This window comes from Symphalangus syndactylus, chromosome 3 (genome assembly GCF_028878055.3).
Source record: "Symphalangus syndactylus isolate Jambi chromosome 3, NHGRI_mSymSyn1-v2.1_pri, whole genome shotgun sequence".
NCBI classification, from domain to species: domain Eukaryota; kingdom Metazoa; phylum Chordata; class Mammalia; order Primates; family Hylobatidae; genus Symphalangus; species Symphalangus syndactylus.
In genome coordinates this window covers 142,052,233-142,065,388 of record NC_072425.2, presented here as the reverse complement: position 1 = coordinate 142,065,388, position 13,156 = coordinate 142,052,233, and the positions used below count along the sequence as shown (strand labels likewise).

General features: G+C 43.1%; 1 pseudogene; it reads right to left on the bottom strand.

Annotated features, from left to right (window-relative positions):
• Nucleotides 1-445: 445 nt before the first annotated feature.
• LOC129479832 (keratin, type I cytoskeletal 18-like) overlaps nt 446-13,156 on the bottom strand; it is a 28,118-nt pseudogene continuing 15,407 nt past the window's right edge.

Sequence of the window (13,156 nt, the reverse complement as noted above, 5' to 3'; positions counted from 1 at the left end):
CAGACCCCTGAAGAAAGGAGGCGGAAGGAACAAGGAATGGGATGAGTTGGGTTCTTGTCCTAGCTCCACCGATTACTTCTTTTTTCAGATATTTGGGTAATATATTTAATTTCTGCAGGCTTCAGTTTCCCTCTGCACAGTTGGAATTTCATTATCATGAGGACCGAGTAAGAGATCTTTGGGGAAAATGTGTGTAGGCTGTAAAGGACCGGACCATAAAAAGTGAGTACATGGACAGATGTCATTCCCCAGTTGTGAAATGGTCATTGATGGATGAGGGTAGCAAGGCTTCAAGGCCAGAGGGGAGCTATTAATGGAATTTCCAAAGCCAGTCCATGAGGCGACATTGGTGGAATGACTTGGGTTTCACAAACTAGCCAAGGTGTGAGACGGCCAGCTTTCTCACTGGTGGTGAGTTCTGCTCACCTGTATGTGAAGCCTGCCTGCCAGCAGAGGACACCCTGAGAAGGTTCCAGCAGCAGCAGCAGCAGCAGCAGCAGATGCCGAGGATTGTCCCGCAGAGCCCTGATGGCTTGGCCACCCTGGCTGTGGGAGACGGGCAGGGGCTGGTGCTGCAGATTCATCTTCTCCCGCGTGAACCCGAGTGCAGGCAGAGCCTGGAGACAGAGGAGGGAAGGGAGGGAAGGGAGGGAGGACCCCTTGGCAAGAACCCAACTCATCCCATTCCTAGTTCCTTCCGCCTCTTTTCTTCAAGGGTCTGCTGGAAGGAAGTAGGGAAGTGGGAGGCCCGTCCCTCCTGCCTCCCTCCTCTGCATCTTCACATCTCTTAGGCCAGAGACTGGAGCAGGAAAGGGAGTTTGAGGGGGAACTGAGAGGAATGTGTTTGAAGAGCCAAGAAGAGCAAAGATTTGGGAGCCACCAGAGAAAAGGGGTAGAGAGTAGAAAGAGGCAGGTCGGGGAGAAAGGAAGGAACAATGACACGTTGATATTTACTCCTGAAACTTTGAAGAGGATTGTGAACTGCTGGGGGAAGGGGAGAGAAATGAGAGAAGAGAAAGGAAATAACCAGCTCCACATGAAGGAGGGGGTGGGGTACAGGGGAGGTGGAGGCTGAGATTAAATGGAAATGAGGGGCTTGGTCACCATGGAGAAAGAAGCTGGAAGCTTTGGCAGCAATTTGTCTATTAGGAGGAAAGGCGGGGATCAAAGAAGCTGTGGTGTGTCTATACACACAACCGGATTGGAAAATAACTAGCTGAATTCTGCCCAAAGCAGGAGGGAGGGGGAAGGGAGTGAAAACTGGTTGAATTCTTTCCAAAATAACAATGGCTCGCCCCACGCTCATTTCTCCCTTCTATCTGTTTCTCTGTCGCCTTAAGAACACACTAAACTGAAACTGTTGGGTTGTAAAGATTTTGTTAAATTTGGTGACTTCCCCTCCGCCCCAGTGACCTGTGTGTTCAAGGGAATGGAAACCCTACATCCTGTCCCAGATAGAGGAAGGGAGGTGGTAGCTGAGGTGGGGAAGGAGGGCGAAAGGAGGGACGCAGCAGTGAGGGTAAACAAGCTGATCCCTTGGTCTTCACAGGAACCTCTGAAAGAGAATGAAGAAATCCAGAAGCAGTGGCCACTGGCCAAAAAAATGGCCACACAGGCTCTCCAGGACTGCAGCAGGGGCTGCAGTACTGCGACCCACGCTGGGTCTCTGCCTGACCCTGTGCTTTTCAGAGAGCTCACAAAAGCTCTTCTCCAGGAACACCCTCCCTGTTCCAGACCACACGGCAGGTGCGCAGGCAGGCCAAGGGACAGCTGTCTGGGTGAAGGTGGGGGTGGAGTGTGGAAAGATCTAAGACCAAGGCCCACAGGCTCCTCAAACACAGAACAGCGCTGGGGCCAAGAACTGGAGTGGGGCAGGGGGCCTGAGGCCAGGGCCTCCACATGGACCCTTCCCCTAGACTGTAGGTATGAGCAGCGGGGTGCGGCGGGGGGCCTGAGGCCAGGGCCTCCACGTGGACCCTTCCCCTAGCCTGTAAGCATCAGCAGCAGTGCTGAGCAGGGGGAGCCTGGCTTCCCGGCTGGAGGCAAGGAGACTGAAGGAGGAAGGAATCAAGGTTGCTGAAGGTTAGAGGCTTTAAGGGAAAATGGAGCAGGGGGCAAGCCTCTGACTTTGAGTGTGTGTGCAGAGCAGGGTGGAGAGGAAGAGAGCCATACATCTGTCTCTTGCAATCTTCGGGATACACTATACTAACATTTTAAAAATCATTCATCATTTATCTGAAATTCAAGTTTGACTGGCTAGCATGTATTTTGTCTGGCATCCCTATCCCTGGGTCCAAGGGATTGGACTGATGACCACAAGGCTTATGTCACAAACTGGGTGAGGCCAGGGAACCCTTATGGACCTCAGAGGTTGGAGACTTACAACATACCATGGAGCTTTACCCATGCCCGGTTCCGATCAGTGTGTCCCAGCCGTAGCTGGGGTTAGGAGAGCAGCATCATTTGCAGGCACCCTGGGCCATGGGGAGCTTGGCCAAAACTTTATCTCTGCCAGTGCCTTTAGGAGTGAACCGGAATCCGACAAGATCACAGCGACTCCCCCAGAGGGAAAAACTGCGTTTTTTCTACATCCACGGGAGTCTCCGAGGCTAGCGAGGCCTAAACCAAACCAATAAGAATTTTCTCCCTGGGGAGAGCAGCTTGCCTCGGTCCTTCTGAGGAGTGTAGCTAACACTCTTCTCCAGTTCTTCCCAGTTCACACAACTCTAAACAATCCTTCCCTAACCTAAAACTCTCCTCCTGCAGAGGATGATCTTTCAAATTCTATTCAGAATCCAGCCCCTAACATGCTACATTCCAAGAGGAAAGAAAATAAATAAATACATAAATCAATAATAATCCTACATTAATTTCAAACTCAGTTATGAACACAGAAGCCAAAAAATCAATGGTGGCCTAATGAAAAAGGGTAGACTGAAAGATTTCTTAATCCAGAAAACTTTTATAATGATATGACATAGAGAACAAAATAAAATTAAAACAATAAAAAAAGGTACACCCAGCAAGCAGTGTCCTGTTAAATAATTGGATGAGATTCATCAGAGTAGCAACTGGCGCTGAGCATTTTTTAATTTTCTCCCTGCTGGAGCCTCTCCTCTCACAGTATCAACAAACAGATTAACTGCTTGTCAGAGACGAGGCCTTCACACAGCAAAATTGAATTCTTCAGTATTTATCTTCCCCCTTTACACCCCCTGCCCAAAGAGGAACATCTGATCACTTTTTTAAAAAAGACCCCAAATCTAGAAATGATTAATTCTGTCCCATGATGCAAAGTTCCACCATGGTTCATGAAGGAAAGCCAGGTTTAATAAGAATTGCTAATTGCCTTTTCCTTAGGAAGGAATGAACTTTGAAAGGGCAAAAGACAGAGGCAGCTTCACCCCTTCAGTGATGTGTTTGTGGCAAGGGCAGGCCCGCCGGTGTCATGGTGTGTTAGAGAAAGGACGGTTCTGCAGGAGTTGGACTAGGGAAGAATGGCGAGTCCACGGAGGCACGGCCTGCCACAGAGCAGTCATGGCCACGGGCCTGTCCACAGCAATGCTTTCGTTTCAGGAAGACAACTGGTTCAAATTGGACTAATACTGTTAACTTAATTTTTTTTGCTTTAGAATTTTGTTAGTATTCAATTAATTCTTAGTTATAATGGAGCTACAAACATTGGGAAGTTATGCCTATTTTTGGTTTGTACTTTTTAGGTTACACTATGATATAAATAACGTAGGTCAATATTAGATGTCTGGGGAAATATTCTTCCTTTTTTAAAAACGATGTGAACGTTAATCAAATATGAGAAACAATGGGAGGCTGGAAGCACTCAGCCAAAAGGTCCGAATGCTCAGAGGCCTAATCCTCACATAATTCACTAGGTAGTGTGGGCAAGGCTGTGACTTACTCATTGCCAACTTGAAAACAGGGATTATAGGCCTGTCATGGTGGCTCACATCTGTAATCCCCAGCACTTTGGGAGGCTGAAGCAGGTGGATCATTTGAGGCCAGGTGTTTGAGACCAGCTTGGCCAACATGACAAAACCCCATCTCTACTAAAAATACAAAAATTAGCCAAGTGTGGTGGCCAGTGCCTATAGTCCCAGCTACTCAAGAGGCTGAGGCAGGAGAATCACTTGAACCCCGAAGGTGGAGGTTACAGTGAGCTGAGATCATGCCATTGCACTCCCAGGACCCCCTTCTGAGTTAGTTTGAGAAATGAGACAGAAATGATATCACTTAATGGGGAAGACACTTGTCAGTTTTTCCTGCTCTGGCCTGGCCCAACTTTCTAATCAGCAGTTTTGCATTCAAGGTTGGACACACTTAAGTAAAGCTCAGGCAGGCACAATTCAATCAGACGTTTCAGGGGCTGAGTTCTCTGAAGGAGTGGAAGCAGAAGTACAGAGGACTGGGGTGTGCATTGGTGCCAAGTAAGCATGTTTTGAAAAAATAGCATGGAAATATAAATTAGTGACATCTTAGGAGGCAATTCAGACACTTGTTATTCCCAGACCACAGCAGCAATTTCAGAGTAGTTGGTTTTTTGACATCAAAAGGTAAGAGGCTGCTCAACTATTGGGTTATTTTGGTATTCTACAGCCTAGTGCATGAAATATCAAACTATCTTACCAATAGAGAATGAAATACAATCCTTTTTTACAAGTAAAGACAAATTAAAGATTCAATGTAAAATAGCATATCATTTACAATAGCAACAAAATTGTAAAGCATATGAGAAGTAGTCTAACAAATAATATATATAACTTTTTATGGAGAAAGATTTTAAACCCTACTAGAGAACATAAAAGAAAACCTGAATAAATGAAAGAATCTTTCATAATTATGAAAGGGATGACTTTATACAATGCCAATTCCCCCAAAACAGCCTGTAAATTTAATTCATTCCAATAAGAATCCCAGTAGACTGTGTAGAGGGGGATGAATTTGACAATCATTTAAAAATTGGTGATGAAGAATACAAGTCAATTAATGCTAAGGTGTTTTTTTTAAAAAAAAAAAGAAGAAGAGCAAAAAGAAGGATCAGACTATACCAGATACTAAGAAATATCACAAGAACAGAGTTATTGAAAGAGTGTGGTAGGCACAGAACAGATAAACGGGCTGTACAATGTGCAAGTCCAGATAGACTTAGGTGTGCATGAAAACCTGGCATATCATGAATCTGGCATCATAAATCAAAGGGTGAAAAGATGAAGTATTTTATAAGTGATGAAATAAATTCGAAATCTATCTTATTACTAGATATGAAAATAAACCTTATATGGATTCAATACCTAAATATGAAAGGCAAAGCCATAAACTAACAGAAGAAAATATATGATAGTATATTGTGACCTTGAAGCAGGAAAAGATTTTTTAAACAAGATCCAAAAGCAAAACCATAAAGAGAAAAATGGATGAATTTTACACCCAAATTAAGGATTTCTGTTCAGTGAAGTACACCATCAACAGAGTTAACAGATGGGTAATGCCTGGAAGAAGACATTTGCAAATAACAATTGTTCAGGGAATCCCAACAAATTAGAAAAAAAAAAAAAGGACAGGAAACAATTGAAAAATGGGCAAAGTATATGATTAGGTAGTTCATAGAAAGAGAAGTCTTAAAGCCTAATAAGTATTTGAAGTGATGCTTAATTTCACAAGTAATATGAAGAACACAAAACAAAAATAAGATCCCACTTTACATCTAACAAATTAGTAAACATTAGAAAGCCTGATAATGCCAAGTGCTAGCAAAGATGTTCACCAGGAACAGCTGATGAAGGTGAACGCTGGAGCAGTTGTTTAGGAGCACCGTTTGGTAGAACGTAGTGGAAGGAGAAATGCAGATAGCCTATGACCCAGCATTGCCTCTTGGTGGGTTTATACGCCCTGGAGAAACTGGCACAGAAGCACAAAAATGTTCATCCCTCACTGATGGTGGTAGCAAAGTATTGGTGGCAACCTGGGTGCTCTTCACCAGCGGAATGGAAGGGTGAATTGCAGTAAACAGAAATGATGAAACACTGTGCAGTGGTATGAAGGAATGTGATAGATCCATGTACAGCAACGTGGATAGGGCTCCAAATCAGAGTTGGGAGGAAGGGGGAGTAAGAATAAATTTATAGCACGATACCAGTTATGTAATTTTTTTAAGACACAAAGCAGCAGTATACATATCTCAAGAATAAACTTAAAGAAGGTGGATCAGAAGGACATACATTACAGTGGATGAGGTGGTGCTCACCCACAGCCCCGCTTCAGGCCCATCCACCTGAATCCTTGGCTGCTGGGAATATTTGCACTGAGGTGCAAGGGAGTGTCCCTAAGGGGAATTGCTTGGCCACAAGGAACTGCTTCGCCTAAGGTTATGCTTCTCCTAGGGAAAGGCCAGTGGTCACTGGCTGATTCCAAGATATAAAACACTGATCCCCTTTGCTTCAGTTTGCAAAAACGATGAAGGGCTCAGCTCAGCTGCAACCACAGAGGGATCCCCTTCCCCTCCAGTGCAATCCGACCTTCCTTATTTCCCTACAAGTTTATCTCCTGAGGGCACTCATGAATAAATCTGCATGTCACTCCCATCTCAGAACTTGATTCCAGAGAGCCCCATCTAAAAGACACATTAAATCATCAAGAGTGAGAGCCTTTAGTGGGGAAAGGAGAACCGAAATGGGATGGGGAAAATAAGAACTCGGGAAAACAAGAATTCAGTAAATTATCAACAATGATGACAACACACCATCAAATGAGGAGTATGATCAACTCTATTACGTGCCCCCAAGTCTAAAATGTAAAATAAAAAGATGGGAAACATAACATCTGCCAGTGACTGTATGCAAGGTGTCCCTCCCTTGTTCACTTTGTAGATCAACGTCAGTTAATCTTCTGCCCACACGCCAGTGGTGATGAAGTAACAGACTTGGAAACAAGTGATGGTCAAGGACTCATGTTTTTCGTCCTTGTAACTGGGGGCATCTTCAAGAATCAGGGGATTGGGGGGTGGTTCTCCTTTGGCCCTAGTCTATTCTTGCTGCAAGGAGCTGTGTGAGATGGTTCCATCCTGCCCAGCCAGGGAAGGAGGAAGCAAAAGGGTGTGGGGTATTTGTGGTGGGTAGAGGGGTGTGTGTGTTGGGATGTGTGTGTGTAAGAAAGAGAGACAGAGAACATGTCTCCACCTCAGGCAGGGAACAGCCTCAGATTCAGCAGAGACAGAGATCCTTGTCTTGCTATTGGCTGCAGCACCATAGGAGCAGGACTGGCACTTTCCAACACTTGTGGGGACCAGCTCCTCACATCCGGGGTGCAGCTTGTTCTGCCTCACAGAGCTGGACGTCAGGCCCTGCCTTCCACACCCTGTGCATCCTGCCTCTTCCCTCTGCTCACTCTCAGGTGTCATGGGTTCCATATTCTTCTGTGATGGAGACATGTTCACTTTCTTGGGCCCTAACTCAGCCCATCTCCTCTCCACTCCCCCAACCCCACCTCCAGAGTCCTTCACCCTCTTCAGGGTTTCCGAGAGTCTTGGTGAGCTCACACACCCAGGCAGTGAAGCGGACGAGGCTGCGGAGAGAAGTCCTGTGCCTCCGGAGAGGCCGAGTGATCTATGGGAATGGCTCACCACAGGCTGGAGTGCCCAGAATTCTTTCTCTCCTTAATTTAAAGAAGTATAGAGGAGCATGTTTGAAGGAGCATAAAAAAATTATAATGTGAACTCACCGACTCACTCTTTCAACAAAAATGTGTGGAGCTCCTGCTATGCAGCACATAAGGCAGGGGCTTCCACAATAAGTAAGACAATCTCTGGTCTCCAGGAGCTTGCAGCCTGCTAGAAAGGTAAGGCTTGCACACAGTACCTACGACGGAAGTGTAGCGTGATGACAGCAATAAGAAGGTCACTCCCCAGATGCTTTGGGTGTCAGAGTAAGGAAATTCACTCCAGAGGGAAGAATCAAAGAAGGCTTCCAGGGCCCTACAGCTTTTGAAATGAATTGCAACTGAGAGCTAGTATTTGTTGTTGATTTTTAAGTTAATTTTAATATATTTGGGAAATACATTGACCAGCATAAAAAATAAGAGCATCAACAATTGTACTGCCTTTTAAAAAATATATAAAGTAAGATATCAGTATTCCCCTTCACCCATCCCATTCCATCCCCCAAAGTAACTACTGTAACAGTTTGGTATGTATCATCAGCCCTTGTCTTTTGATGGAAATGATTTTAGCAGGAAGAGATGAGAGGGGTATCCCAGGAAAAGAACAGGATGTAAACAAAGATGAGAAAAGGCAAGTTTTTGTCTGGAGTGCATGGCAAAAGTAGAAGATGAGAGACGATGTCATAAGAGGAAGCTGGAGTCATATCACAGAGGGTCCTAAATGTAGGAGTGTGGTTATTTTGGACATTATCCAATTAGCAATGCCAGATAAAAAATGACTGAAGGAATTTGGGATTTTTGCTAGAAGAAGAGAATATCCAGGGAGCACACAGTAGCATTAATTCAATTGTAAAACGTGCTATCATAAGGAAGAGGGATTCAACTTTTAATCTGAAGATCACAGGTCAAAAGTTGGGTCAATAGTTGGAAGTTTCAAGAGTGGTATTTCAGTGCCATATAGGAAAGGACCTTCTAACAAACAGACCTGTGCAATAATAGAATGGGTGAGCTGGTGAGGAAGTAAGCTCTTCACTGGAAATGTCCAAACAAATTTACAAGAAAAAAACAACCCCATCAAAAAGTGGGCGAAGGATATGAACAGACCCTTCTCAAAAGAAGACATTTATGCAGCCAACAGACACGTGAAAAGATGCTCATCATCACTGGCCATCAGAGAAATGCAAATCAAAACCACAATGAGATACCATCTCACACCAGTTTAAAAAGTCAGGAAACAACAGGTGCTGGAGATGATGTGGAGAAACAGGAACACTTTTACACTGTTGGTGGGACTGTAAACTAGTTCAACCATTGTGGAAGTCAGTGTGGCGATTCCTCAGGGATCTAGAACTAGAAATAGCATTTGACCCAGCCATCCCATTACTGGGTATATACCCAAAGGATTATAAATCACGCTGCTATAAAGACACATGTACATGCATGTTTACTGCGGCACTATTCACAATAGCAAAGACTTGGAACCAACCCAAATGTCCATCAATGATAGACTGGATTAAGAAAATGTGGCACATATACACCATGGAATACTATGCAGCCATAAAAAAGGATGAGTTCATGTCCTTTGTAGGGACATGGATGAAGCTGGAAACCATCATTCTCAGCAAACTATTGCAAGGACAAAAAACCAAACACTGCATGTTCTCACTCATAGGTGGGAATTGAACAATGAGAACACATGGACACAGGAAGGGGAACATTACACACCGGGGCCTGTTGTGGGGTGGGGGGAGTGGGGAGGGATAGCATTAGGAGATATACCTAATGTAAATGACGAGTTAATGGGTGCAGCACACCAACATGGCACGTGTATACATATGTAACAAACCTGCACGTTGTGCACATGTACCCTAGAACTTAAAGTATAATAAAAATACATAAATAAACTAAGGAAATGAACAAAGAACCAATATTAACTAAAAAAAAAAAGAAAACATACAAGAAAGGAAATGTAATCACAGTCTACCACATGACTTACTTATAAGCAATATTTCCATAGTCACAATACTGTGAATACTGAATACCAATTTGACTAAAAATTATAGAGTAACTAAATTAGGAGGATTGAGGGAGAAGTATATATACGTGTGTATTTGTTATATGTGTATATATGCATGTATTTTATGTGTATATATGTATGTGTTATATGTTTATATATGTATTATATGTGTATGTATGTATTATGTGTATATATTTATGTATATGTATATATATGCATGTATTATATGTGTATATATGTATTACATGTGTATATGTTTTATGTGTATGTATGTATTTATTATATGTGTGTATATGTATGTTATATGCATATATGTATGTATTATATGTGTATATAGGTATGTGTTATGTGTATGTATTATATGAGTATATATGTATTATATGTGTATGTATTTGTTATATGTGTATATATGTGTATGTGTTGTGTATGTATATGTGCCTGTATACGTGTTATATGCATATATGTATGTGTTTCTTATATGTGCATATATGTGTGTGTTATGCGTGTATATATGTGTATGTGTTATATGCGTATATATATATATGTGTATGTGTCATGTGTGTTAGAGAGTTAAATTATCATCTTCCAGAGGAAGAAGGTAACGATAATGTCGAAGTTGGGGGGTGGAAATCAACAATTAGAAGCAAAATTTTTTTTAGAAAATATGGAGTTAAATGCTGTAAGAAAAAATTAATTTTAAAAGGGTAATAAGGAGCCCTGGGTTAGAATAATGGCTGCCGGAGATGAAAATCAGGAGACGGAGTTCAAACATGCTCTGGAAGCTGGATTTGGGGGCTGATTACGTGGACAGCAAGGGAAAGGGAAGCATAAAACACACATAAACAAAGGAAATCACTCTATGGTTTTCAGCCTGTGTTTGAATAATGACAGTGGTCGGGGCAAAAAGCAAAGCTTGAGAATGTTAGAGGCTTGCACGGAAGATCTAGATAAAGGTCACCTCAGCAGTGCCCGGTGGCGGTGGCGCCCCTCTGCCCGCCCCTTTCCTGGGCCTCTGGGGTTCTGAAGTACGGTATTCTGAGTGCAGCTGTCCGGCAAACAGAAACCGAGAGGCTTTTAAATGTATAGCATTCAGGCACCAAAGGAGGTCTTAGAAATCACTTACTTAAATTAAATCCTCCAACTTTAATTGGATTCAATTGAATCCCACAGAAATTAAAATCCCAGGGAAGAAACAGTTTCAACCAAGGGGTGGTCAACAGTGTTAAGAGCTTTAGAGACGGTAAAGAAGCGATGACCGAGAAAAGGCCGTCGGATTGGGCGGTTCGGTGATCATTGAGAAAGTAACCGTGCTGGGCAAGAGTGGAAAGCCAGTTAAGGCAGAAGTCAAGATACCGCGCGGGCTGAGGCGGCTGCACCTCCCTGACCACACCTGCACATTGTAAGTGCGCCAAAAACACCAGCTGTTGCTGATGTTTAGTTTTCAGAGAAACATGATGATTAAATGGGGGAAAAAAAGGCTAGTAGCTTAATGAAGATAACTAAAGGTCTTAAAGGTGTTTGGGAAAAAAAAGCGGAAATGGTGTCTAGACTGAAGTGAAGGCTCAGCAAAGCCAGATGACTAAGAAGCAGAGAAGCACTGTTAACTGACAGCGGGAGGCCAGCATGGCTGGGATGGACTTTCATGAAAGATGTACCTGCGGTGATTCGTCTTGAAAAAAAGGGCAATTCTAGACTAAAGGAGAAGAGGAAGGGATGCGTGATTATCTGGAAGAATTTTGAATGGGAAGAAAGGGATATTTTTAAAACTAGATCAGATGACGTCTTTTTAAGGAAAACAGGAGACATAATTATCAACCGAGGTGGGTTTCTGAAGGTGAGATTGCAAGCTTGAAGAAGAAGAAAAATAGTGCGTCTCAACCAGGGGTGATTTTGCCGCCTGCCCCCAAGAGATGTTTGGCAATGTCTGGAGACATGTCTGGTTGTCACGAAGGAACATGGCATCTGGTAAGCAGAGGCTAGGGATTCTGCTAAACACCCTACAATACAGAATACAGTACAGCCTTCCCTTCCCCAGTTTCACTTTCCACGGTTTCCATTACCCACGGTCAACTGTGGTCCAGAAATATTAAACGAAAAATTCCAAAAATAAACAATTCAAAAGTTTTAAATTGCCAGCTGTTCTGAGTAGCACGATGAAATCTTGCACCAACCCACTCCATCCTGCCAGAGACATGAATCATCCTTTTTTTCAGTGTATCTAGCTGTATCCGCTGCTGGCCCATTAGTCACTTAGTAGCCGTCTTAGTTAACAGATTGAAAAAAACATAGTATATATAGGGGTTGGTACTGTCTGTGGCTTCAGGCATCCATTGGGGGTCTTGGACCATATCCTCTGCAACTAAGGGAGAGAACACTGTACACAGAAAAACCCCCACAACAAAGAAGTATTCCACCCAACATGTTAATAGTGCCAAGGTTGAGAAACCATGCTTTAGATGAACAATTATTAAGGGAATTGCACTAAAAGTCAACAAGAAATAGGTAGAAGAATTTTCCAGCAGCTGTATAGCCTGCCCCTCAAGCTTAAATAGCATAAATGTGCAGTCAATCTAATTGGTATGTTTTTTTGAAGTTTTCTAGTTACACTAAGCAGAGAGAGCTCATATAAATAGAATGGTTCATTTTGAGGAGCTTTGCAAACATTTGCCATGAGTCAATCACTGAAGGTGTTAATATCTAATATTTACTTTCTTAAACTAACCTTTGAGGTAGGTAACTTTCTTCTAGTTTTCCAGATGAAGAAACAGAAACACAGAGAGGTAAAGTAAAATCACACAGCCAGTAAGGGGTAGAGCCAGGATTCCAACCTAAGCAGTTGGACAAGAGTACCTGTATTATTATTAGGATGCCATGCTGCCTTTAAGGGACCTCTAAAAGTTGCTTCTTTTCTCGTTTTGACAGTCTTCAAATTACCTTCCCATTCTGGAGTGTTGTGTCCCAGCAGAGGCTTTTTTTTTTTGACAGTCTTGTACTGCACATATCTCCTCCCCTTCATACACGATATCCAGTCTTGATTTCAATAATCCATACCCTTGATGCCAAGGAGTAGGGAGGTGATCAAGCTTTCCTTAAAGAAAAACTACAGTACTTGATCTATGACCTCTAAGACAACTAGTTTTAATGAAGATCATTAAAACCACTTAGAAATTCTGCAAATGGCCAGTCTGTTTTATGAACCAATGCATTACCCATGTCCCTTTCTGAGATGGCAGAATAAGTGAATGCCTCTGAGCACTATTCATTCTATCCATAAAGGCCTTTTTGACTACTGATCCCTGATCATGTGCTCTGCTCAGCTTAGGTTTGGAATTACCAACCTCCTAGGATTGAGTTTATCAGGACTTTGCAGAGGTGCTGCTAAGGCACTACATTTCATGTGCATCAAAGCAAGGAGAACTCTGGGAATCCTGATGACTGGGAATCCTGATGACTGGCCCATGATTCATGCTG